The 25,389-nt window shown below is 44.1% G+C and overlaps 1 pseudogene; it reads right to left on the reverse strand.

The window, feature by feature from the left end:
• The window catches only part of LOC141055871 (uncharacterized), a 90,910-nt pseudogene extending 65,521 nt beyond the window's left edge, over positions 1 to 25,389 (reverse strand).

Here is a 25,389-nt window from a genome sequence, read left to right on the forward strand (position 1 = left end):
AGGCAGCAAAGCAACCCCAAAACATCAGGGAACCTCCGCCATGTTTGACTGTAGGGACCGTGTTCTTTTCTTTGAATGCCTCTTTTTTTCTCCTGTAAACTCTATGTTGATGCCTTTGCCCAAAAAGCTTTACTTTTGTCTCATCTGACCAGAGATCATTCTTCCAAAACGTTTTAGGCTTTTTCAGGTAAGTTTTGGCAAATTCCAGACTGGCTTTTTTATGGCTCGGGGTAAGAAGTGGGGTCTTCCTGGGTCTCCTACCATACAGTCCCTTTTCATTAAGATGCCGACGGATAGTACGGGTTGACACTGTTGTACCCTCGGACTGCAGGGCAGCTTGAACTTGTTTGGATGTTAGTCAAGGTTCTTTATCCAACATCCGCACAATCTTGCATTGAAATCTCTTGTCAATTTTTCTTTTCCGTCCACATCTAGGGAGGTTAGCCACAGTGCCATGGGCTTTAAACTTCTTGATGACACTGCGCACGGTAGACACAGGAACATTCAGGTCTTTGGAGATGGACCTGTAGCCTTGAGATTGCTCATGCTTCCTCACAATTTGGTTTCTCAAGTCCTCAGACAGTTCTTTGGTCTTCTTTCTTTTCTCCATGCTCAATGTGGTACACACAAGGACACAGGACAGAGGTTGAGTCAACTTTAATCCATGTCAACTGGCTGCAAGTGTGATTTAGTTATTGCCAACACCTGTTAGGTGCTACAGGTAAGTTACAGGTGCTGTTAATTACACAAATTAGAGAAGCATCACATGATTTTTCGAACAGTGCCAATACTTTTGTCCACCCTCTTTTTTATGTTTGGTGTGGAATTATATCCAATTTGGCTTTAGGACAATTCTTTTTGTGTTTTTTCATTTAAGACAAATTAAATGAAGATAATAATACCAAAGAATTTGTGTTTGCAATCATTTTCAGGAAGAAACTGAGTATTATCTGACAGAATTGCAGGGGTGTCAATACTGTTGGCCACAACTGTATACTATATATATATATATATATATATATATATATATATATATATATATATATATATATACACCGTATTTTTCGCTTTGTAAGACGCTCCGGATTATAAGACGCACCACAAATTTTGAGGAGAAAAATAAGAAAAAAATATTTTTTAATAAAATGGTGGTGCCTCTTATAATCCTTGCATCTTATGGCTTACCGGGGTTGGTGGCTGCGGTGTAGCGGGATCCCAGGATCGCTGCTGGAGGAGGCAGGAGTGGAGTGATGCTGCAGGCAGCATTCAGGGATGATGGGGGGCTCCAATGTGTGCCGTTGCTGCTGCTGCAGGGTCTTGTTCTGCTGCCAGGTTTCTCCGTGTGTCCAGCGGTTGCTGGCCGGTGCTGCGGGTGTCTCCGGTGCCCAGCGGTGCTGCGTTGTGTGCCCGGGGCTATGCCGACATTGTGCGCCAGGCCAGAGCCCCGGCATTTCCTCGGTTCCCTGTGTGTGCGCGGTGGTGCCGGTAAAAAAAATGGCCGCCGCCTCGTGCGCAGATGGGATCTCGGGACCCAGTTCTCGAGAGATGAGATCTGAAATCTCATCTCTTGAGAGCTGGGTCCCGAGATCCCATCTGCGCCCTCGCTGGCGGCCATTTTTGTACCGGCACCACCGCGCGCACACAGAGAACCGAGGAAATGCCAGGGCTCTGGCCTGGCGCACAATGTCGGCAGAGCCCCGGGCAGCGCCGGGCACACAACGCAGCACCGCTGGGCACAGGAGACACCCGCAGCACCGGCCAGCAACCGCCAGACACCCGGACACCACCGATCACAGCCTATGGTAAGGCATGTCCGTTTTGTAAGACGCACCCCCGTTTTCCCCCCAAATTTTGGGGAAAAAAAGTGCGTCTTACAAAGCGGAAAATACGGTATATATACATATATATATATATTCTGTACTGAGTACATCTCCTCTTAGTCTCGTGGAAGGTCAGCTAAACCTGACATTACATGTGACATTCCTGTACTTAGCTCAGGGTAGATGGTAACGGCATATATAGAAAACAAATGCTATGTGGGATATATATAACCATGTGACCCACAGGAAGGGGGCTCACACTTTACATGAACACCTGGCTTTACAACAGCTAATATGTGAGTTAAATACGTGCTTTTTCATGGACTTTAACCATGCTACTGACACAACCTACAATTCAGGATCACCCGGAAAGTTTGGGAACAACCTTTGATATGGACAAATGGACAATCTCTTTGTAACTATTTCACCTATTTTAGGTTTTGCTGCAATAATGTATTTTGGTGGGCAATCCAATAAACCTCTACATTTTTTTATAAGAAATAGTATGACATTTTTTTTTTTAGAGTATCACATCTGGTAAAGAGTCCTGAATAAATAAATATACAAAATAAGTATGTTTTACATCGATAAATAGTAGAATGAAGATCTATCCTGGTCTCCCCTGTCCACAAGAAGCGTTCCCAGAAAGATATTGTCTTACATTTTGACAAACTGCAGCCTAGCTTTTTTATGTTTCTGTGTCAGCAGTGAGGTCCTACTGGGTCTCATTTCATAGCGTTTCATTTTATTTAAATGTGAACAAATAGTTTGGCTGACAGTGATGCACATTGAGCCTGCAGGACAGCCTGAATTTCTTTGGAACTTGAGTGTTCACCATCTGGACTATTCTGCGTTGCAACTTTTCACCAATTTTTCACTGTCACCCATGTCCATTAGATTAGCTACAGTGCCTTCGGTTGTTAACATCTTGATTATGTTGCACACCGTGGACAAAGGAACATCAATATCTCTGGAGATGGACTTGCAACCATGAGATTGTTGATATTGTTCAAAATTTTAGTTCTCAAGTCCTCAGACAGTTCTATTCTCCTCTTTCTGTTCTCCATGCTTAGTGCGGTACACGCAGATACACAACGCAAATATTGAGTCAACATCTCCCCTATTTTTCTGGTTTCAGGTGATTTTCATATTAGCCACACCTGTTCCTTGCCACAAGTGAGTATGAATGAGCATCACGTGCTTGAAACAAAGTTGTTTATAGACAATTTTAAAAAGGTGCCAACAATTTTGTCTAACCCATTTTGGGATGTTAAGTGGAGTTATGTTCCATTTGCCTTTTTTCAGTTTTTTTTTGTGTTCCCATACACACAAATGACTTAATGTGGCGCTCATGTTGTCCGCGCTGACACCGGAGCTACAGAATGTCCGACGTCACTGTCTCCCGCCAATACCAGATGCGTAATGATATGGGCAGGGAGAGGTAAGGCCAGAGATTGCGTCATCAAGGAGACCGGATCTGGATCGGCTGCGCGAGCGCTGACCGCAGGATACAATAAAAGGTAAGTATCTACAGTGTTACCTAGACCGGACTAACATGCTTTTGACATGAATTAACACTAGCTTCTCCTTGTTTTTATTTAACTAGATCCAACTATCAACTCAATACTTCCTAGTAAGAATAAGACAATTATTGTGCTAAGAAAACTGCAAATGAAAAGGTGTAGCACAGCAAATAAATACATAACTGCAACTTGTTATAAAAGAAATAAAAGACACAATTTTCAGTTAAAACATTTCAACATTCTGAACATGTAAAAGGTTTCTCCCCTGTGTGACTGCTCTTGTGACTAAGAAAAGATTATTTCTTTACAAAACATTTTCCACATTCTGAACAGGAAAAAGGCTTCTCCCCTGTGTGAGTTCTTTGGTGTATAACAAGATTCCAATTCTGATCAAAACATTTCCCATATTCTGAACAGGAAAATGGCTTAACCCCTGTGTACTGTTGTGGTGACAAAGAAGAGATGATTTCAGAGTAAAAAAAAATGTTCACATTAACAACAAGAAAAAGGCTTCTACCCTGTGTGACTGCTCTGGTGACTAAGAAAAGATGATTTGTTCACAAAACATTTTCCACATTCTGAACAGGAAAAAGGCTTCTCCCCTGTGTGAATTCTCTGATGCTTAACAAGAGCTGACTTCTCTACAAAACATTTCCCACATTCTGAACATGAAAAAGGTTTCTCCCCTGTGTGAATTCTTTGGTGACTATGAAGATTTGATTTCTGTATAAAACATTTTCCACATTCTGAACAGGAAAAAGGCTTCTCCCCTGTGTGAGTTCTTTGGTGCATAACAAGATTCCATTTCTGATTAAAACATTTCCCACATTCTGAACAGAAAAATGGCTTAACCTCAGTGTGACTGTTCTGGTGACTAAGAAGAGAGGATTTCTTCACAAAACATTTCCCACATTCTGAACATGAAAATGGCTTCTCCCCTATGTGTGTTCTCTGGTGGCTATCAAGATGTGTTTTCCGCTTAAAACATTTCCCACATTCTGAACAGGAAAACAGCTTCTCTCCTGTGTGAGTTAGCTGATGTGTAACAAGAGTCGATTTATCTGCAAAACATTTCCCACATTCTGAACATGAAAATGGCTTCTCTCCTGTGTGAGTTCTCTGGTGACTAACAAGAATTGATTTTTGGTTAAAACATTTTCCACATTCTGAACATGAAAATGGCTTCTCTCCTGTGTGAGTTCTCTCGTGACTAACAAGATTTGATTTCTTGTTAAAACATTTTCCACAGTTGGAACAAGAAAATTTATTCTCCGCTCTGTAAATTGTTTGATGTTTAGTAAAAGACTTTTCAAGGGGAAAACTAATTCCATATTCTGAATGTAAAAATGGCTTCCTTGTTTTAAGAGCAGTTTGTTTTTTAATGCTTATTTTGTGACCGCAACTTTCTTTAGTTGTCGGTAATAAATCAGAAGGCAGGACCTGTTTCAAAGGATCAGATGACAGATCTTTGCTATGAAGGGATGAGGGTGTATCTGGAGTAATGGCATTCACTTGACTCTTATCCTGTGGGATCTCAAGATCATCCGATTTAAAAATTGATGATGTCAGCTGTCCCTCTGATCTCCTACTACAGTCATCTGCTAAGAATAAAACCAATTACTACTTTTGAACAAAAAAAGTTTGAATTTTAGTTTTTAGAATATCTCTAAACTATCTGTAGAAAATGGCAAGTAATGTAATTATTGAATTATTCACCAACACATGAGAGTTCACAGTCTAATTTAAAACCTCAAAGCATGAACCAGTAGGGCTAGGTGTACAACGGTTTCTTCATTCTGCCTCCCAAATATGGAATACAAAGCCACCAAACAATGTTATGTAGGTGAAAATAATACTAATAAAAGCTTCTACTCATCTCGCAAAAAAATAAGTCCTCTCTCAGGTTCATCATCTGTCAGTGGAAAAACAGAGGTTTCCATATTATTAGTGACAGACAAAACCGTTGGCACAACCCAGAGTAGTGGTGCACAAGTAGGATCCCACTCCGTGAACATATAGCATATGAACTTGGCACACACAAGTGAATTCCGATGCAAAAGTATTTAATAAAGGTACAGTACATACATTAGACGTTTCGGTCAATGTGACCTTCATCAATGTACTGTAAAAATAAATAAGATTACATGATAAGTATACAACAGAAGTATTTACAAAATATATATTGTCTGGGAATACAAATACAGTATTTATAATATCAGGAGACATGATTTACATTATTAGCACAGTGCATCTTTTCAGAACTGAGAGTCACAACAGTGGAGATCAGGATATAGAAAGAAGGAGGCACATACCCCTATGCTGTACTGTGAGCTCGTGGAGATTTGAAAGTAAATAGGACCTAAAGGAGAAGGTAGGCTCAATAAAAAGGCAATGAGCGTCATACGTGCTGGGTGTTTATACCACTAGTTGCAGGGACTACATACCAAAGACTTAGTGAGGAGGTGTCTGGAGCCGTCTCTCTGCAAGAAGTAATGGCAAAGTATGACTAAGTCAAGAAGCGCTATGACTCGTGCCACTAAGGAAGGGAAGTGCCCGTTATATCTTACCATGTAACAGTGAGCGTCCTGTATGCCAGCTTGGACGGGGTATCCGCCGCGAATCCTGGGCGCTGGGAAGTGGAGGAGCAGCGGTGTTTATATCTGTGACAAGTATGGCGGCTGGGGGGAAGTGCGTCACCGGAAGTAGGCCAGCGTGTGCTCCAGCGATGCCATGATGCCTTTTTATTGAGCCTACCTTCTCCTTTAGGTCCTATTTACTTTCAAATCTCCACGAGCTCACAGTACAGCATAGGGGTATGTGCCTCCTTCTTTCTATATCCTGATCTCCACTGTTGTGACTCTCAATTCTGAAAAGATGCACTGTGCTAATAATGTTAATCATGTCTCCTGATATTATAAATACTGTATTTGTATTCCCAGACAATAAATATATTTTGTAAATACTTCTGCTGTATACTTATCATGTAATCTTATTTATTTTTACAGTACATTGATGAAGATCACATTGACCGAAACGTCTAATGTATGTACTGTACCTTTATTAAATACTTTTGCATCGGAATTCACTTGTGTGTGCCAAGTTCATATGCTCCATATTATTAGTGTCTCAAAGGCTCTTGAAAAGGAACATAGCTTCCATAAACCAATCAAGCAGCTTCTGAGCCTTGTAGTGTGCCCAAACCACATTTAGCATTACTATGGCAAGATGAACCCACTTAATTTACGTGTGTGTCTCCTGAGGTACAATCTGGGCACTATGTGTTAGGTAATAAAATGGCATATTTGCAGTTTTCACTCGCAAACATCCACTGTGAGCTAATTACTGGAAAGTGACTGTGGAGTCAAAATAGTCACTACTCCTATAGATTAATTCACTGAGGGTTATACTGACCAAAATGGAGTCACTTTATGGGGATTTCTACTGCTTTGGTTTTCTGCAATTTTGACATAATAGGGCTTCTGCAAATGGTGTGTCCCATCTCCTCTGGGAACTGCTCCTGCGACGTCTGCGTCTATCAAAAGGAGCTGCCTTATTCATTCTGCAGGTGGTGCTGGTAATGGGTGAGATGTCAGAACCAAAAGTTCTGCGTTCCTGGGTCCACTAGTACCATCCAGTCTGGCAGTATGGGTGTGTGTGCTGTCCAGCTGCAGTAATCTACTCCCTACTTCAGCCAACTGGTAATCACCACACTCTATTAAAGCTGGAAGCATATTGCTGGAAGCTGCTAGATACAGCCTTGTTCTCCTTTGGTTCAGTCCTCTGTGACGAGCTCCTGGTTTGTGCATTTGTTTCCTGTTGTGACCCTGGCCGCGTACTGACTACTCTTGTGTCTTCTGGTTTTATATTTTCTCTGCCCTCCTGGTTCTGACCTGACTACATGATTATTCTTCTTGCCAATTCACATCACAAAACAGCAGGTAACATCACGGCCCATGCCTAGGGTTTTCTGTGTAAGTTTAGAAGGTTAAAAGGTGAGTAGCAAGGCAATCCCTTGTATCTGGAAAATGGAGTAGATAGTGCAAAGTCTGTTCATGGTGGCCATCTTTTGAGCTGCCAGGTGACCATGAACAGTTCCCCAAATACATTGTGTCTGCAAACTTTTTCAGCAAGCTCTGCATTCTAATAGCTAAATGGTTCTCCTTCCCTTCTCAACTTGCCATGTGCCCAGACAGTAGTGGACAACTGTATATAAGGTATTGTCGGATTCAAGAGACGTTGGACAATAATTTGTAAGGTCCATTTGTTCCCTATTATCTTTTGTGAAGAATTCCAAAGTTATCACCACAAAGTGACACACGTCAGATATGAAAAATGGGCCCTGATTATGAACACAAAACTGGCTGAAGGGAGTGGTTAAATCAGAGTATTTTGTATACTAACTACTGTAGTCAAAAACTGAGTATTGACAATAACACATCTACTGAAATGATCAATCTCAACAGTCTTCATCAGTAAAAAATTAGTAACTAGTGGTGAAACCTCTTTGGGGTAAGTAGAGTATGGAGCTCGGTGGTTCCTGGAAATCTAAACTATCGTAAGGGCCAATATTTTTTGTCAAATAAATTTCAAGAAGAAATATTAGACATTTAAAGAGAACTTTTTCTAATATTGGAGAGCGAGGGAGTGTCTTAAATTTAAATCTCAGGCATTTGGATGCGGCAATGGAGACCTTTTTATAAAAACTACAAGGAGTTACAGAGTCACATAAGTGAGGCAGGCCAATCCCACCATAATCAAACTATCATACAGAATTAACCTGCAATAAACTAAAGATAGGATAATGTTAGGGGGAGAGATCGAACACTAAACTGGAGTTGCACTCATTTACAGTGGACTATTGGAGCCAATATGATTTCTGATCAGAAGAGTAGAGAGAGTATTAGCGCCCCCATTTCAGGTGAGATTGTGCTGTAATCTGAATTCCTTATGATCGAAAACATAATGGAATTTATGGAGTGGAGTGAATCCATGAAACCAGGGCTGGAGCCATGCCAACACATCTCCTGCAGGTGTGAGTAAATGTATATTACAGCCATCAGCCACGCACAGCTTAGAGATATATCATGACACAGGTGTAACGTGTTTTATGTAGTTTATCGTGATCCTGTTGGAAGTTAGTTGGTTTTAATAGAAAATTAAAAAAGTCAGGATAAAAGGAAACTCTGCAGTTATTGTACATAAATTCACACTTGGCCTCACTGCACATTAAATGTTGTTGATCAGTAAAGTGAAGTTTGGCCAGAAAGACTGGACCTGGTCTTGTAGGGACCATATGAGCACATTCAGCAGCACAGAAGGGAGAGAAGGGAGATTCATTCAATAAGATATCAGGGATCTAGGGAGCCAACGGCATCATTACCCTCCACTTTCTCTTACAGGACCATCAAAGTATTTTTCTTCAAGTGAATTTCTAACTTCTCAGCACATTCTACATACGTTTTCATTTGGCTTTGTAGTTTACAGACCTGGGCAGGTAAGGGTCAGAATAATTGTATTTCAGTTGGTAGGTGGATCCTCCAGGTTGTAAGTTCTATAGAAAAGGGCTTTCATTTCTCAAACTCATTTGAACAGTTTTGGGTCGTTGAATATGTCATAGTCTAGAGGCAAAATGGCTATGACACAATTGTGATATGACCGGACTACACCACTGATAAAGCGCCCACAGCCGGTGACTGAGAAGAATCTGTGACTTCTCTGTAGTTAAATGTTTACTACTCACCTGGGTAGCCATATGTAGGAATCTCATCTTTACACCACTCATCACCCTTCACATATGTCTCTGTAGTATTAATATGGGTCAGATCTTCATACTGAAACAAATATTGTAAAAGTCACAGATGGAGAAGTTACATCTATAATCAGCTCTAATCCTGCCATCTCCACCGTTCTCATTACACAAGTATAAACCATAAAATACTGGTGGATAAAACAAGACTGAGCATAAGACCTTCACAGCCATCTAAACATCATAGGGGAGATCTCCTGACACCTTCTCTCCATCTACCTGATGATCCTGAGGAACATTCAGATCTTCTTGTTTACATTCTTGTAGAAGAAGAGGACGGGGATATCTCTCTGGTGTTGTCCTCTTACTGAATAGATCTGGAGGAAACACATACAGGGACCGAATTCATTGTTTACATACAGATAACTATAGCCCATGTATTTCTACTCCCGGCTGTTACCTGGTGATGCGAGGGGCTGAGGAACCTCCATCATCATGACATCCTTGCACATATCTTTGCATCCTTCTAAATACTTCCACTCATCCATGGAGAAATAGACAGCAAAATCATGAAACCTTAAAGGAACCTGACACATACAATGATATCATCATCACCCCGATCCATTCATAGCGTTACTGTATAATGTCACAGCATTCCCAGCAGTGTCACCTCTCCAGTCAGCAGCTCAATCATCTTGTAGATGAGTTCTAGGATCTTCTGGTCATTGATGTCCTCAAGTATCAGGCGGTGAGGTGGACGCCCTGTGATTGGATTCAGGGGTCTTCCCCATCCCTCAGACACAGAGTCCTGACAGCACTCACTAGAGGTCTTCTTCACTACTGTGTAATCCTGGTTATGGAGAGACACATTAATAAATCTCACTACAGACATTTCCAGAGTCCTCACCTCTCCAGTTCTGTCCATCTGTTATTCCCACAGATAAGAATGATGTAATGTGACGTCATCAGAATCTCTCACCTCTCCAGTAAGCTGGAAGAGGATCTCTAGGGTGAGGTGTAAAATCCTCTCCGCCATCTTGTCTCTGTCCATATCCATCTTTGATAGGAATATCAGGAAAATTCTCTTCTATAGAAGATCTTCACTGAGAGGATCCGATATTGTAGGGACCTGAATGAGAAGATGAGACGATGTAACATCATAAAAATCCTGTGTAATAATACAATTACTGGAGATAATAAGGGAAACATATGAGGAGATTTATTATTTTACAGTATTTAGTTTTCTTCTTTACATCTACTTATAAAACCTATATATTTAGGCCACAGACAACAAGCAGTTTCTGCCTCGGAGTCGGCAGCTGAATACGTTCCTCATAGACTCATCTTCCATAACGCTAATTCTCGTCTCATTTCCCGACACTGGAATCGGCATTAGCAATACTGCAGGAGACATTCATTACACGGGACAGGAGAAATAACTACTTCATGATGAGGATGACATCTTCATCTTCTACTATGGCTCTAGAAACATATTTGGCCAGAGTCCGTCACTGACTCCATCCCCACCGGCCGTCTATATGAAGGTTTCCCGTCTTCCCTGCACTGTAATCTTCTATCATGTTAGATCTCATGCCTGAGTCACACACAGAAGTTTGAGGTTTTTAGAAAAGATTTTTTGTTTCCACAAACACTGCGGACAGAACATAGCTGTACTCCATTTAAAGATAAGGAATGGATGGCATTATTAGAAAAATCGTTAAATCATCATCAGGCAGGGAGATGGCATGTGGAATGAAAGGACGACGATCGTTTTGCGCTCCTGTGCTTCTACGGGTCCTTTTAGGAACGGTGAATGCCATCCATTCCTTATCTTTAACTGGACTACTCATGTCACTTGGTTTTTCTGTGGTTTAGCACAGAGATTTCGGTATTAATCCTAGCAGCACAGTGATTTCAAATGCAGCCTTAATTGCCGTTTGTTGTGGCTTGGGTGCCACAGCAGTGGGGATTGCTTTGCCTTGTTGGAGAACATAGATGTACACCGCAGGGACGGCACAGGAGTGGCTGCTACAAAAACCCTGGCAGTTTAACGACTTGTTGTGGTCAAAAGCAACAATGGCATCTATGAAGGTGTGTCAGAGTTCGGCTGAATGCCCCTCCGCCTCCAAGTACTTGATAGTATGGTGCGGCCTAGTTACTACGATACTTACATGCCTAATAATGGTGTCTGGGCTGCAATGTACGAAGGTCTATTAGACCGGGGCAGAGGCAGTGTCCAATAAGTTACTTTTTAATGCCCCCATGCACATTAGACTAAAGTTACATGAAAGCACTGATTTCGGGGGGATTGGCCGACCATATAATGTATTTGGGGGCGTCCTGACAGATGATGCCAGGGCAGAGAAGGATCTGGCATCCTGAATTTCAGAGGACAATCCGTTTGCTCTTCCTGTAGATAATCCTCCGCTAGAGGAGTCTGGAGGCGACTCTCTCATACAGACCACAGGAAAGCTGGAATATTTGTGTGTATGGGGAGTCGGGAGAGATAGCCGTTTGCAAAATGACCGTTCAGCCAACACAAAGTATTCAGACCCCTTTAAATTTTTCACTCTTTGTTTCATTGCAGCCATTTGGTAAACTCAAAAAAAATTCATTTTTTCTCATTAATGTACACTCCGCACCCCATCTTGACTGAAAAAAAACATAAATGTAGAAATTTTTGCAAATTTGCTAAGAAAGAAAAACCAAAATATCACATGGTCATAAGTATTCAGACCCTTTGCTCAGACACAAGCTGTCCATTTTCTTGTGATGCTCTCTGAGATGGTTCTACTCCTTCATTGGAGTCCAGCTGTGTTTAATTAAACTGATAGGACTTTATTTGGAAAGGCACACACCTGTCTATATAAGACTTCACAGCTCAAAGTGCACATCAGACCAAATGAGAATCATGAGGTCAAATGAACTGGCCAAGGAGCTAAGAGACAGAATTGTGGCAAGGCACACATTTGGCCAAGGTCACAAAAGAATTTCCGCAGTACTCAAGGTTCCTAAGAGCACATTGGCCTCCATAATCCTTAAATGGAAGAAGTTTGGCACCACCAGAAGTCTTCCTAGACCTGGCCATCCAGCCAAACTGAGTAGAGCCTTGGTGAGAGAGGTAAAGAAGAACCCCAAGATCACTGTGTCTGAGCTCCAGAGATGCAGTAGGGAGATGGGAGATAGTTCCACAAAGTCAACTATAACTGCAGCCCTCCACCAGTCGGGCCTTTATGGCAGAGTGGCCCGACGGAAGCCTCTCCTCAGTGCAAGACATATGAAAGCCCACATAGAGTTTGCTAAAAAACAAATGACGGACTCCCACACTATGAGAAATAAGATTCTCTGGTCTGATGAGACAAAGATAGACCTTTTTGGTGATAATTCTAAGTAGTATGTGTGGATAAAACCAGGTACTGCTCATCACCTGCCCAATACAATCCCAACAGTGAAACTTGGTGGTGGCAGCAGCATCATACTATGGGGGTATTTTTTAGCTGCAGGGACAGGACAACTGTTTGGAATTGAAGGAAACATGAATGCGGCCAAGTACAGAGATATCCTGGATGAAAAGCTTTTCCAGAGTGCTCTGGACCTCAGACTTGGCCGAAGGTTTACTTTCCAACAAGACAATGACCCTAAGCACACAGCTAAAATAACAAAGGAGTGGCTTCGGAACAACTCTGTGACCATTCTTGAGTGGCCCAACCAGAGCCCTGACCTAAACCCAATGGAGCATCTGTGGAGAGATCTGAAAATGGCTGTCTACCAACATTCACCATCCAATCTGATGGAACTGGAGAGGATCTGCAAGGAAGAACGGCAGAGGATCCCCAAATCCAGGTGTGAAAAACTTGTTGCATCATCCCCAAGACGACTCATGGTTGTACTAGCTCAAAAGGGTGCTTCTACTCAATACTGAACAAAGGGTCTGAATACTTAAGTCCAAGTAATATTTCAGTTTTTCTTTTCTAATAAATTTGCAAAAACATGGATTTTTGTGAGTACTCACCGTAAAATCCTTTTCTCTGAGACGCTCATTGGGGGACACAGAGACTGTGGGTGTGTGCTTCTGCCGTCTGGAGGCCGACACTAAGTGTACAAAAAAAGAGTTAGCTCCTCCTCCGCCGCATACACCCTCGCCCCTAGGCCGGGCGTAACTCAGTTTAGTGCATAAGCAGTAGGAGAACGCGCCTTAAACTCAGGCAAGAAACTATATGTCTGAAAAAGGGGGCCACCCTAAACCTTGTACAAGGATTTGTAAAACTCAAAATAAGTAAAAGCCAACTGGCTGATAGGGTGGGTGCTGTGTCCCCCAATGAGCGTCTCGGAGAAAAGGATTTTACGGTGAGTACTCACAAAAATCCATGTTTCTCCTTCGTCTCATTGGGGGACACAGAGACTGTGGGACGTCCTAAAGCAGTCCTCTGGGCGGGATCTTAACTCACCCAATCCATGCTAATTTGCGCCCCTGATTAGAGGTGCGCAACTGCTGCCTGGAGGATCTTTCTTCCCAGGCTTGCATCCGAGGATGCCTGGGTATGTACGTTATAATGCTTGACAAACGTATGTAAACTGGACCAGGTAGCTGCTTTGCATACCTGCTCCGCTGAAGCCTGGTGTCGTAGTGCCCATGAGGCACCCACTGCCCGTGCCGAGTGAGCCTTGATCCCTGCCGGAACTGGCGTGCCACTGATTTGATAAGCTTCTTGGACCGTCAGGCGAACCCATCTGGCCAAAGTCGCTCTGGACGCAGCGAGCCCCTTCCGCCGTCCCTCTGGAACCACGAATAGAGAGTCTGTCTGGCGGAATGGCGCCGTCCTCGCCACATACCTCCTAAGAGCTCTTACCAGATCCAGAGTGTGCAAAGCCTTCTCTACCCTGTGCACCGGTGCCGGGCAAAACGAGGGTAAGACGATGTCTTCGTTGATATGAAATGCAGACACAACCTTCGGCAAGAAGGGGGGAGCTGGCCTTAAAACTACCTTATCCTTATAAAAGGTTAGGAACGGTGGTTTACAAGATAAGGCCGCCAATTCCGAAACCCGCCTAATAGACGTTATGGCTACTAGAAAAACGACCTTTCTGGACAGGTAAGGTAAGGAGACCTCTTGCAATGGTTCGAAAGGGGCCTCCTGAAGGGCTCTGAGCACCAAATTCAGGTCCCATGATTCCGTCGGCGCCTTATAGGGGGGTACTAAATGTGCGACCCCCTGCATAAACGTCCTAACCTGCCAGACGGAAGCGACTTTTCGTTGGAAAAGTACCGACAGGGCCGAGATTTGCGTTCTGAGGGAACTCGGGGCCAACCCTGCGTCCAGCCCTGCCTGTAGAAAAGCCAGTACGTTGGGGATCGAAAAAAAAAAAAAAAAAAAAAAAAAAATCTAGTCTGGAACTCCAGACTGCGTGTGCCTCCATCAGACACTAAGCAAAAACTGAGTTACGCCCGGCCTAGGGGCGAGGGTGTATGCGGCAGAGGAGGAGCTAACTCTTTTTTTGTACACTTAGTGTCGGCCTCCAGACGGCAGAAGCACACACCCACAGTCTCTGTGTCCCCCAATGAGACGAAGGAGAAATTTCTACATTTGTTTTTTTCAGTCAAGATCGAGTGCAGAGTGTACATTAATGAGAAAAAAATGAACTTTTTTGAATTTACCAAATAGCTGCAATAAAATCCCAAATGAGATCCCACAGCCATAACTGTAATTTGGTCCCTCAGCACACTGTAGGCTACATGCTGCTGTTGTATTTGGTAGGTCTGGACCAGATAGTATAGAGATGAATGAGGGAGACCAAAATACGAAAATTTAAAGGTGTCTGAATACTTTCTGTACCCACTATGTAAACATCAGATAGTAGGCACAACACTTTATGAATACTTCTGCATTATGCAGAGTCAGGAACTTTCCGGTTACATGTGGCCATACATAACTTTTGTTACAAGGTACAACAGTCCAGCAAACCTGTGGGGACCATAAGGACTGAGATGTGTAACTACGGCCCCTCAGAGCTACTCTCAGCTCCCAGTTGATTTGTGATGACCTCACTGCCCGAGTTGAATCGGTGCGACCTCTCACTCGTACTCTCAAAGTTCATTCGATGTGGGCCATACAACACTTCTTGTTGTGGCACTGCATCTTCAGCGCTCTAGGAGAACTTGTGTCCCAGTTTGGCGACACTGTAGCTTCCGCTCTAGTATAGACAATTGTTTCCTTAAATGCTATTCACCTATAATAAGGAATCCTTCCTTAACTTAATCCCACTTATTTGGGCCTTAGCAATAGTTCAACAAGAACTCGTCGTAGCGTATTAATACTGATTAACGCTAGGTGATTGCTGGGTTGCTCATTGCTTACATTGGGGGCAAAGTGCAATAATAAGGGGTGATTTCTGTGGTGGTCATACATTGCAAATGAATACACATTGCCATGAATGTGCAGGTTGGGATCGTTTATAACTGATTAAAGGGCACAAGTTGGAACGATCCCGACTACCGATGGTAAGGAGCTAATAAAGAACTCAATAAAGTGCAGCAAGATCCACCTATAGAATAATTATATACACCTCTTATTATTAGTATCCAAGTCTGACTCCTCTATAGAATAATTATATACACCGCTTATTATTAACAGTATCTAAGTATGACTGTCATGGAGTGACTTACCCAGTGTGAGACGACCCAACGGTTGGTCGGTCACCAAACGGCACAACACACCAGGGAAACTATAACAATGGTGGGCCCTGTAGATAGGGAACGGGGGAAATGTTCACCCCCTGCACTCACCTGAGGATGTGCCCTGATCTCACTATCGTCCCTATATGGGTTCTTTCACCCAGTCGCCGAGCAGGATACCTAATCCCTCACTTGCCCTGCTCTTATCCCTAAATAGGGAACTGGCAGGTGAAACCACTTGTCCCACCGCTGCACCAATACAACAAAAGGAATGTAAAGAGACACCAAATGGGACAACATAGCAAAAAATGTAACACTTAGCTTTCTGCTGCAAAGCACCGCACAGCAGGATAAAGACACCAGATCAGCGAACTCAGCAGTGTTGGATGTTGATCTCCATGAGGTCACTCATCCTTATGTTCATAGCCTTTCACTAGGCATTGCTCCTACTAGCCAGTTTCCTACTCCACACTGATGAGGAATGCCCCCATCCCTTATGGGAAATATGCAAAAGCATGTAAATGAACAGCCGCGGAGACACCATATTTCCCATAAGGGATGGGGGCATTGCTCTAGATCACTGCGTTGAGAAACATGTGATGGTGTCTCCGCAGTGTTGGATGTTGATCTCCATGAGGTCACTCATCCTTATGTTCATATGCATACAGGATGGGACCAGGGAGCCATACATACAGGATGGGACCAGGGAGCCATACATACAGGATGGGACCAGGGAGCCATACATACAGGATGGGACCAGGGAGCTATACATACAGGATGGGACCAGGGAGCCATACATACAGGATGGGACCAGGGAGCCATACATACAGGATGGGACCAGGGAGCCATACATACAGGATGGGACCAAGGAGCCATACATACAGGATGGGACCAGGGAGCCATACATACCAGGACAGGACGGGGGGAGCCACACATACCAGGACAGGAGGACAATGCATACCCGACTTATACTCAAGTCAATAAGCTTACCCAGTTTTCCGTGGCAAAATTAGGTGCCTCGGCTTATACTCGGGTCGACTTATACTCGAGTATATACGGTACACATCTCCGCTATTCCCACGCAGGCGCAGTAACAGCCATGTCGTTACTACGCATGAGCAGGAATAGTGGTGACGTGTATGTCACTTGCTCGTGGCCGCAATTCCCACGCATGCGCAGTAACAGCAACAACAGCGCGCTCTACCCGCGCTGCTCCTGTCAGCACCACTAAGCATACACAGATGTTAATTTCACCGTACTCCCGATGAGATAGCATCGGGCCTATTTCTAGTAGAATAATAATATACACCACTTATTATTAGTATCCAAGTCTGACCTCTCTCTAAGGCTCAGACTGGAGAGACTGTATGTTAGGTACGGTGGATATATATCATAATACATTCTAATAAAGGTTCATTTTTAGCATTGTTAGTCTATTATAACCGCATCTTTGGAGTCTATTATAAATGGTGTCACTTTCCTTACTATATTGCTCTTGTTCTGATCAGTTTCTTTTTGAATAGATCATTTCACCCATAGGAATCCCCAATTTATTGTTTCTTGGGTGATGAGAATCAATCTTAGGATGGTGTTACCAGAATTTTTTTTGCGTTAACTAAATTAAAGGAATTATTAACAAATACCTTCCCATGTTATAGAGCGAGAGCCGAGATGGTTATTCTCTGCCACAAATCCCCGTCCCTTCCACAACTCCTGTCTCCTAGTTTAATAGTAAGAGAACTCGGCTCACCCCTATGGGGTCTAACAAATGCGGTAGTGATAAATGTTCACCTTGTAAATATGAGAAACAAAAGAAATAGATTTAATCACATTAATAAAAACATTTCATTACACAATTTATCACCTGTAGTAAATGCTTAGTTACTTATCGGTAACGGTGTTTTTCGGAACCCATGACAGCATCACGAGAGAGGGAATCCGCCCTTCAGGGACAGAAAACCTACAGACACAAATGGGCGGCACCTCTCTCCCACGTAAGCTGAATTACAGAGCATGAGAGGACCTCCCAAGTTAGTAGCAATATATACATAATTTTATACAGAAAATAAATGCTTAGTTACTCACTAGTAATGGTGTTTTTCGTAGCCCATGACAGCATCGTTATATTCCCTCCATTTACGTGTGGGTGAGGACGTCTTCTGGGCTGTAAGCACAAACACGTGTAGATAGTTATGTTCTGTATAAAATGATGTATATAGAACATAACTATCCACACGTGCTTGTGCTTACAGCCCAGAAGAAGTCCTCACCCACATGTGAAGGGAGGGAATATAACGATGCTGTCATGGGCTACGAAAAACACCATTACTGGTAAGCATTTATTCGGTCTCCCATTACAGCACCACGAGAGAATTACACAGATGTTAAGAAATTAGGGAGGGACCACTGCCTCAAGCACCCTTGTCCCAAATGTGAAATCGGAGGAATCACCCATATCCAGTCTATAATGTTTGAAAAACGTGGAGGGAGAAGACCAAGAAGCCACCTTACACATCTCCTCAATCGACACCTTCGATCTCTCAGCCCAGGATGTTGCCACGGCTCGTGTGGAGTGAGCTTTCAGACCCTCAGGACCTGCAACACCACTTGCTGAATAGGCCAAAGAAATTGCTTCCCTGATCCACCTACCTAAGGTGCTCTTGGAGACTCTAAGCCACTTCCTAACTCACTCAAAGAAAACAAATAAGGAATTCTCCATCTTCCACGGGTCAGTTACCGAAATATAACTAAGTAGACACCTCCTAACGTCTAGTGAATGGAGCTTTCTCTTCTTTTGATTTCCCGGATTGGCGCAGAAGGAAGGGAGAACTATCTCCAGTAGTCTGTGAAACTTTGAGGCTACTTTTGGTAAATACAAGGGGTCTGGCTTCAGAATAACAGTATCTTCCTAAAACTGGGCATATGGTGGCTGCCTAGACAGGGCCTGGATGTCACTAGTGGCTGATGTCAGTGCAACTAAAAGTGTTGTTTTGAGTGAAAGAATCCTAATCAAGGCTGCTTCAATGGGTCCGAATGGAGCTTCCGTTAATGCTGTTAGCACTAAATTCAAATCCAATGGCACCAATCTTTGCTTAAGGCCGGGATAATAATAATCTTTATTTTTATATAGCGCTAACATATTCCACAGCGCTTTACAGTTTGCACACATTACCATCACTGTCCCTGATGGGCTCACAATCTAGATTCCCTATCAGTATGTTTATTTTTGTAGTGGGGGAGGAAACCGGAGTACCCGGAGGAAACCCACGCAAACACGGGGAGAACATGCATACTCCTTGCAGATGCTGTCCTTGGTGGGATTTGAACCCAGGACCCCAGCGCTGCAAGGCTGCAGTGCTATCCACTGAGCCACCGAATAAGAGCGTGCGGCTGCATAGAAACACGAGTTTCTCGCATGTGTGTTTCCGGCCCAAAGGATGGGTCTAGACCTAGCCAATGCTCTGATAAACCTAGATACTCAATAATTGTCTGCCAGATCACAATTATACAGGGTCCCTAATACCAATACCTGGACTTTGAGGGTGCTTGTGGCTAGACCATCTCTAGACCCTTATGTAGGAACTCTAACACCTGGCTTATCTTAAACCTTTCCTCCAACCATTGCCCCTGGAACTGACAAAAATTTGCTCCAGGTTCTGGAATATATTTTTATTGTGGATGCTTTCCTACTTTTCAGCAAAGTGTTTACCAAGCTATGAGAAAACCCTTTCTCTCTCAACAGTGCCCTCTTAAATTCCACGCCGTCAGATGCAAGTTGGACACTCATGGATGGAAGATCGGTCCCTGAGTTAGGAGGTCTGGGAGCTCCGGAAGAACCCACGGGTTGGTGACGGACATCCTCCTCAGCCAGGAGAACCATGGCCTCTTGGGCCAGAATGGGGCTATTAGAATAACACCTGCCCTGTCTTCCCGACTCTTCCTCAGAACTAATGAAATCAGGGCTATCGGAGAAAAGGTATAAACTAACTTGAAATCCCATGGGATCAAGAGAGCATTCACAGCATGTGGATTTTCTCTGGGGTTTAAAGAGAATCTGTCACCCCATTTTTTGACTATCAGCTGCAGGCACTGCCATCAGGGGCTTATCTACAGCATTCTGTAATGCTGTAGATAAGCCCCCGATGTAACCTGAAAGATAAGAAAAATGAGTTATATTATACTCACCCAGGGGTGGCCCGGGTCCGGTTTGGGACCGATGGGTGTAGCGGTTCCGCGCCTCCCATCTTCTAACGGTGACGCCCTCTTCTTTGCTTCCCGTCATGGCTCCTGCGCAGGCGCACTCTGCTCTGCCCTGTTGAGGGCAGAGCAGAGTACTGCAGTGCGCAGGCGCCGGACCAGGTCAGAGAGGTCCAGCGCCTGCACACTGCAGTACTTTACTCTGCCTTCAACAGAGCAGGTAAAGTACGCCTGCGCCGGAAAGCAAAGAAGAGGACATCACCGCTACAAGACGGGAGGCGTCGGACCGCCCCTGGGTAAGTATAATATAACTCGCTTTTCTTATCTTGCAGGTTACATCGGGGGCTTATCTACAGCATTAAAGAATGCTGTAGATAAGCCCCTGATGGCGGTTCCGGAAGCTGATAGTCAAAAAATGGGGTGACAGATTCCCTTTAAGGATCAAAAGTGATGCACTCTCCTTTTCCCTCCGTTGGAAAAAGAAATCTATGTCTGGACAGCCCCACATCTGCACAATCTGGTTGAAGACAGCCTGGTTCGACACCCATTCCCCCTGTATGAGCTTGTTGCAGCTTAGGTAATCAGCTTTGATGTTCTCATTTCCTCTTATGTGCAGGGATGTTAACAACAGCAGAGTCGTCTCAGCGATCTGAAAAATATGATTCGCCACCTCCATCAAAGACCTGGATTGGGTTCCTCCTTGGTGGTTAATGTAAGCCACAGTTACCTGATTGTTGGGAAATACTTTGACATGCTGACCCTGTAGGGACATAAGGAGCCCTTTTATTGCCAACTCTACTGCTAACAGCTCTTTCAGGTTACAGCAGATGAATCACCCTGCTCATCATGTGACCAGACCCCCTGAATCCACACCTCCCCAATATGAGCCCCCCAACCCATGGGGCTAGCATCTGTAGAGATAACCCAGGAGATATGGTTTACTCAGGGAACCCCTTTGGAAAGGTTTGACAAATCTAACCACGAACACAGAGACGTATCATAGAGGTGGGACATAGAAAATTTCCTTTCAAGGCATCCTCTCAGCTGAAGGTCGTTTTGCACAACATCCCACTGTAAGGCCCTAGTATGGAATTGAGCCCAATGGACAGCCGGAATACAAGACGTGAGCGAGCCTAGAAGAGATATCGCCCTCCTAAGGAATACAGATGGATTGCTCACGGCCTTCAGAACCTGACGCCGAATACCGTCAACCTTAGAACCTGGTAATCGACATTCCTGAACCTCAGATTCCAGCACAAGACCCAGGAATTCCTGATGACCCACCCTCCCACCGAAGCCACTGCTCCCATGGCCTGACCGGTGCAGATCCCAGATGGAACTGCCCACAGCCCCAAGGAACTACCCCTGGACTCACAGCCGTGGCCGTTGCATCTCCGGCATCCATAGGACACTCCCCGGCAGAGTCACAGGGGCGCGTCCTGACCACATCACAGAACATGCCCCCGATGCATCACACAGGACGCGCCCCGACCGCGTCATGGGGTCATACCCCCGCCGCATCATCAGGCCGTGAGTCGGCCACATTCAGTATGTCGGTCACCGCCACCCGGGCCCGCTCAGCCGTCAGAGGGATCACTGCCGCACACCCAGACACAGAGGGTACACACCACTGCAGCCCAGTCTACTCATCTGGTCAGGTTCCCTTTGCAGTGTGTCAATAAATTCACTTTTGCATTCATTCCTTTGTCCTCATTTTGAGTGCCGGGGTTTACTTCATTACGTACATATGTCTTTTTACCCCCTGAGCACCTCCATTAATGGGTGGTAGAGCCTGGAATTTCCACACTCGTACTCACCAACACTCTGGCGCCTGACCACCTTCATGTAAGCTCGCCTCCCCGAAGCCCGCTTGCCTGCTTTCGCTCACACGTGCGCTGGGAATATCTTCAATCTTCTACCTTCTTCTTAAGGGCCTGTCACACTAAGCGATATCTCTAGCAATATCGCTATAACGTCACTGGTTTTTGCTAGCGATATCGCTATATCTGATACTTTGCTCCTACCGCTCCCCCGCTGGTTATCGCTGATCGCGCGAGAACATCTTGGACCGTTTCTCGTCGTCAGCTTCCTGCTGTGACGACGAGCGACGTGTGGACGCGGGCGGGAGGACGTCAGGATTGCCTCGTCTGACAGGTAAGTAGCGACCCCCGTCCCCAGCGATGTCGCTGGTGAGATCTGCCTGTGTGGCAGCTCACTAGCGACCACTTAGCGATGCACCAGCGATCCTGTCCGCGTTATATTGCTGGTCGGGATCGCTGGTACATCGCTAAGTGTGACAGTACCTTTACAGTATGTCTGAAGAGGCTCCTTGTCAGGGACAGGAAACCAACTGATGCGGGAGAGGTGCCGCCCTTTAATGTCTGTTGGTTTCCTGTCCCTGAAGACCAAATAAATTTGTAGTATATTGTATTCAGTATGTGAGAGGTAATGTCAGATATGTCGGATGTACCAATCACAAATTACCCCAGAGAATTAATGAGCACATAGGAGACCCCACTAATCCCGAGGCCACTAACCCCTCCAACGTTACCATACATTTCTTAAGAGAACACAATGGTGACTACAAGGACTTTCAGTTTTGAGGCATTGAAAGGGTAAATTGTTAACCCATCACAGACGAGCATTGCTAAACTGTGAAGCTCATTGGATACTCAGGCTGAATACATCTGTACTGGAGGGTTTACACAGAGGACGGCTCCGACCTCACGTTACACAGAGAACAGATCTGATCTCACATTACTAAACTGGTGAAGGACGATATTAGCATGATTGTAGATGGTTTTGTTTTCAGCGTTGTCTTTCTTTGTATTATTAGTGAAGCCATTCATCAGGTGTATAAAGGTGCGGCTCCTCCAGAGAGGTTTATATCGGGCTCGGGTCTCATTTACACCTTCATTCTCTCTGGGATTTTTCCTCCAATGATTTTGCCAAAGTTCTGATGATTAAATTTTATTTTTGTGACGCAAGGTTTATAAACTGACAGAATAAAAGTTAATAAAATGTTATTTAAAGTCTTGGATCATCGTCTGTTTGTGGCGTCATCACTAGTATCTACATTACTGTGCTGGAGCGGAGCGAGGAGAGAAATAATCACATTGTGTGAGAACTTCTCTGGGCTTCTGTCCTCTCATCCTGCAGTTGTCTGAATGGGTCTAATGTGGAGCTGGGAACCAGAGAAGCCGCATTCTGTCCACAGCTGTTATGTCACTGTTCACACCACAATGAGGCCCTAAAAGAGTCTCAGTGCTGAACGGGTTAATGTTCCCTGTGCCCAGGGCTGGCCTTAGGGACAGGCAGACTAGGTATCTGCCTAGGGTCCCCACTACCACAGGGACCCATGAGTCAGGGGAGCCTGTTGCTAGCGCCCCCCTCCCCCGCATTCAACTGTATCGGCATCTACGATCCCAATGATGACGAAAGCAATAATGGAGTAGACAGCGTCACATGATACTTCCTCTCCCATCATCCCTCCTCTGCATCTGACTATGGGGCTGCATGATACTCCTATGGGGAAACTGCATTACACTCCTATGGGGGGCTGAATGATACTATATCAAGAACTATGGTGTTTATTGTACTGTATGGAGCACTGAGAGGTGTGTATTATACTATATGGAGGACTATGAGGTGTGTATTATACTATATGGAGGACTATGAGGTGTGTATTATACTATATGGAGGACTATGAGGTGTGTATTATACTATATGGAGGACTATGAGGTGTGTATTATACTATATGGAGGACTATGAGGTGTGTATTATACTATATGGAGAACTATGAGGTGTGTATTATACTATATGGAGGACTATGAGGTGTGTATTATACTATATGGAGGACTATGAGGTGTGTATTATACTATATGGAGGACTATGGGGAGTATTATACTATATGGAGGACTCTGAGGTGTGTATTATACTATATGGAGGACTATGAGCTGTGTATTATACTATATGGAGGACTATGAGGTGTGTATTATACTATATGGAGGACTATGAGGTGTGTATTATACTATATGGAGGACTATGAGGTGTGTATTATACTATATGGAGGACTATGAGGTGTGTATTATACTATATGGAGGACTATGAGGTGTGTATTATACTATGTGGAGGACTATGAGGTGTGTATTATACTATATGGAGGACTATGAGGTGTGTATTATACTATATGGAGGACTATGAGGTGTGCATTATACTATATGGAGGACTATGAGGTGTGTATTATACTATATGGAGGACTATGAGGTGTGTATTATACTATGTGGAGGACTATGAGGTGTGTATTATACTATATGGAGGACTATGAGGTGTGTATTATACTATATGGAGGACTATGAGGTGTGTATTATACTATATGGAGGACTATGAGGTGTGCATTATACTATATGGAGGACTATGAGGTGTGCATTATACTATATGGAGGACTATGAGGTGTGTATTATACTATATGGAGGACTATGAGGTGTGTATTATACTATGTGGAGGACTATGAGGTGTGTATTATACTATGTGGAGGACTATGAGGTGTGTATTATACTATGTGGAGGACTATGAGGTGTGTATTATACTATGTGGAGGACTATGAGGTGTGTATTATACTATATGGAGGACTATGAGGTGTGTATTATACTATATGGAGGACTATGAGGTGTGTATTATACTATATGGAGGACTATGAGGTGTGCATTATACTATATGGAGGACTATGAGGTGTGTATTATACTATATGGAGGACTATGAGGTGTGTATTATACTATATGGAGGACTATGAGGTGTGTATTATACTATGTGGAGGACTATGAGGTGCATTATTCTAAACAAGCAAATTGCTGCCTATTCACTGAGTGATTGGATTTTTATACCGCAACAGAAATCCTTGTTCTCGGCAGCACATCACCCGGTGTAAGAAGCTGATAACATGATACTGTATAGGGGGGGATAGATTGATCTATTAGTGATTGTTCTGTCCCCCTCATTATTTCTCAGCCAGGGTAAAGAGGCCGAGAAACAAGAGATGAGTGTAATATTGTGGATGACACTCGTATAACGCATGTAACTACAACCGACATGTGTCTGTGTGATATGGGGTATATATGTGAGCAATGGGCGCCCCACTGTGTATATAACCGGTCCTACCTGCACCCAGTAATGGGGAATCTCCAGCACCGACCTCCACTCGCAGAGCCGCACCCCATAATGGCTGCTCTGTGCGCATAGGACCTGTGATGAGGTCACAGGAGGGGAGGAGTCAGGGGTCACATGATCAGGGGTCTCAGTGTATGCAGGACTCTGCTGTGCTGGTTGTCATGGCGCTGGATGAGGGGAAGTTTATGTGTGGGGTCAGGAGGGGTTTACAGTGTGGATGTAGCAGAGCCGCGTGTGAACGGGGTGTACGGAGCAGAGCCGCGT

The sequence above is a fragment of the Dendrobates tinctorius genome, unplaced genomic scaffold (assembly GCF_039654945.1).
Source record: "Dendrobates tinctorius isolate UK_male_01 unplaced genomic scaffold, ASM3965494v1 ptg000192l, whole genome shotgun sequence".
Lineage (NCBI taxonomy): Eukaryota > Metazoa > Chordata > Amphibia > Anura > Dendrobatidae > Dendrobates > Dendrobates tinctorius.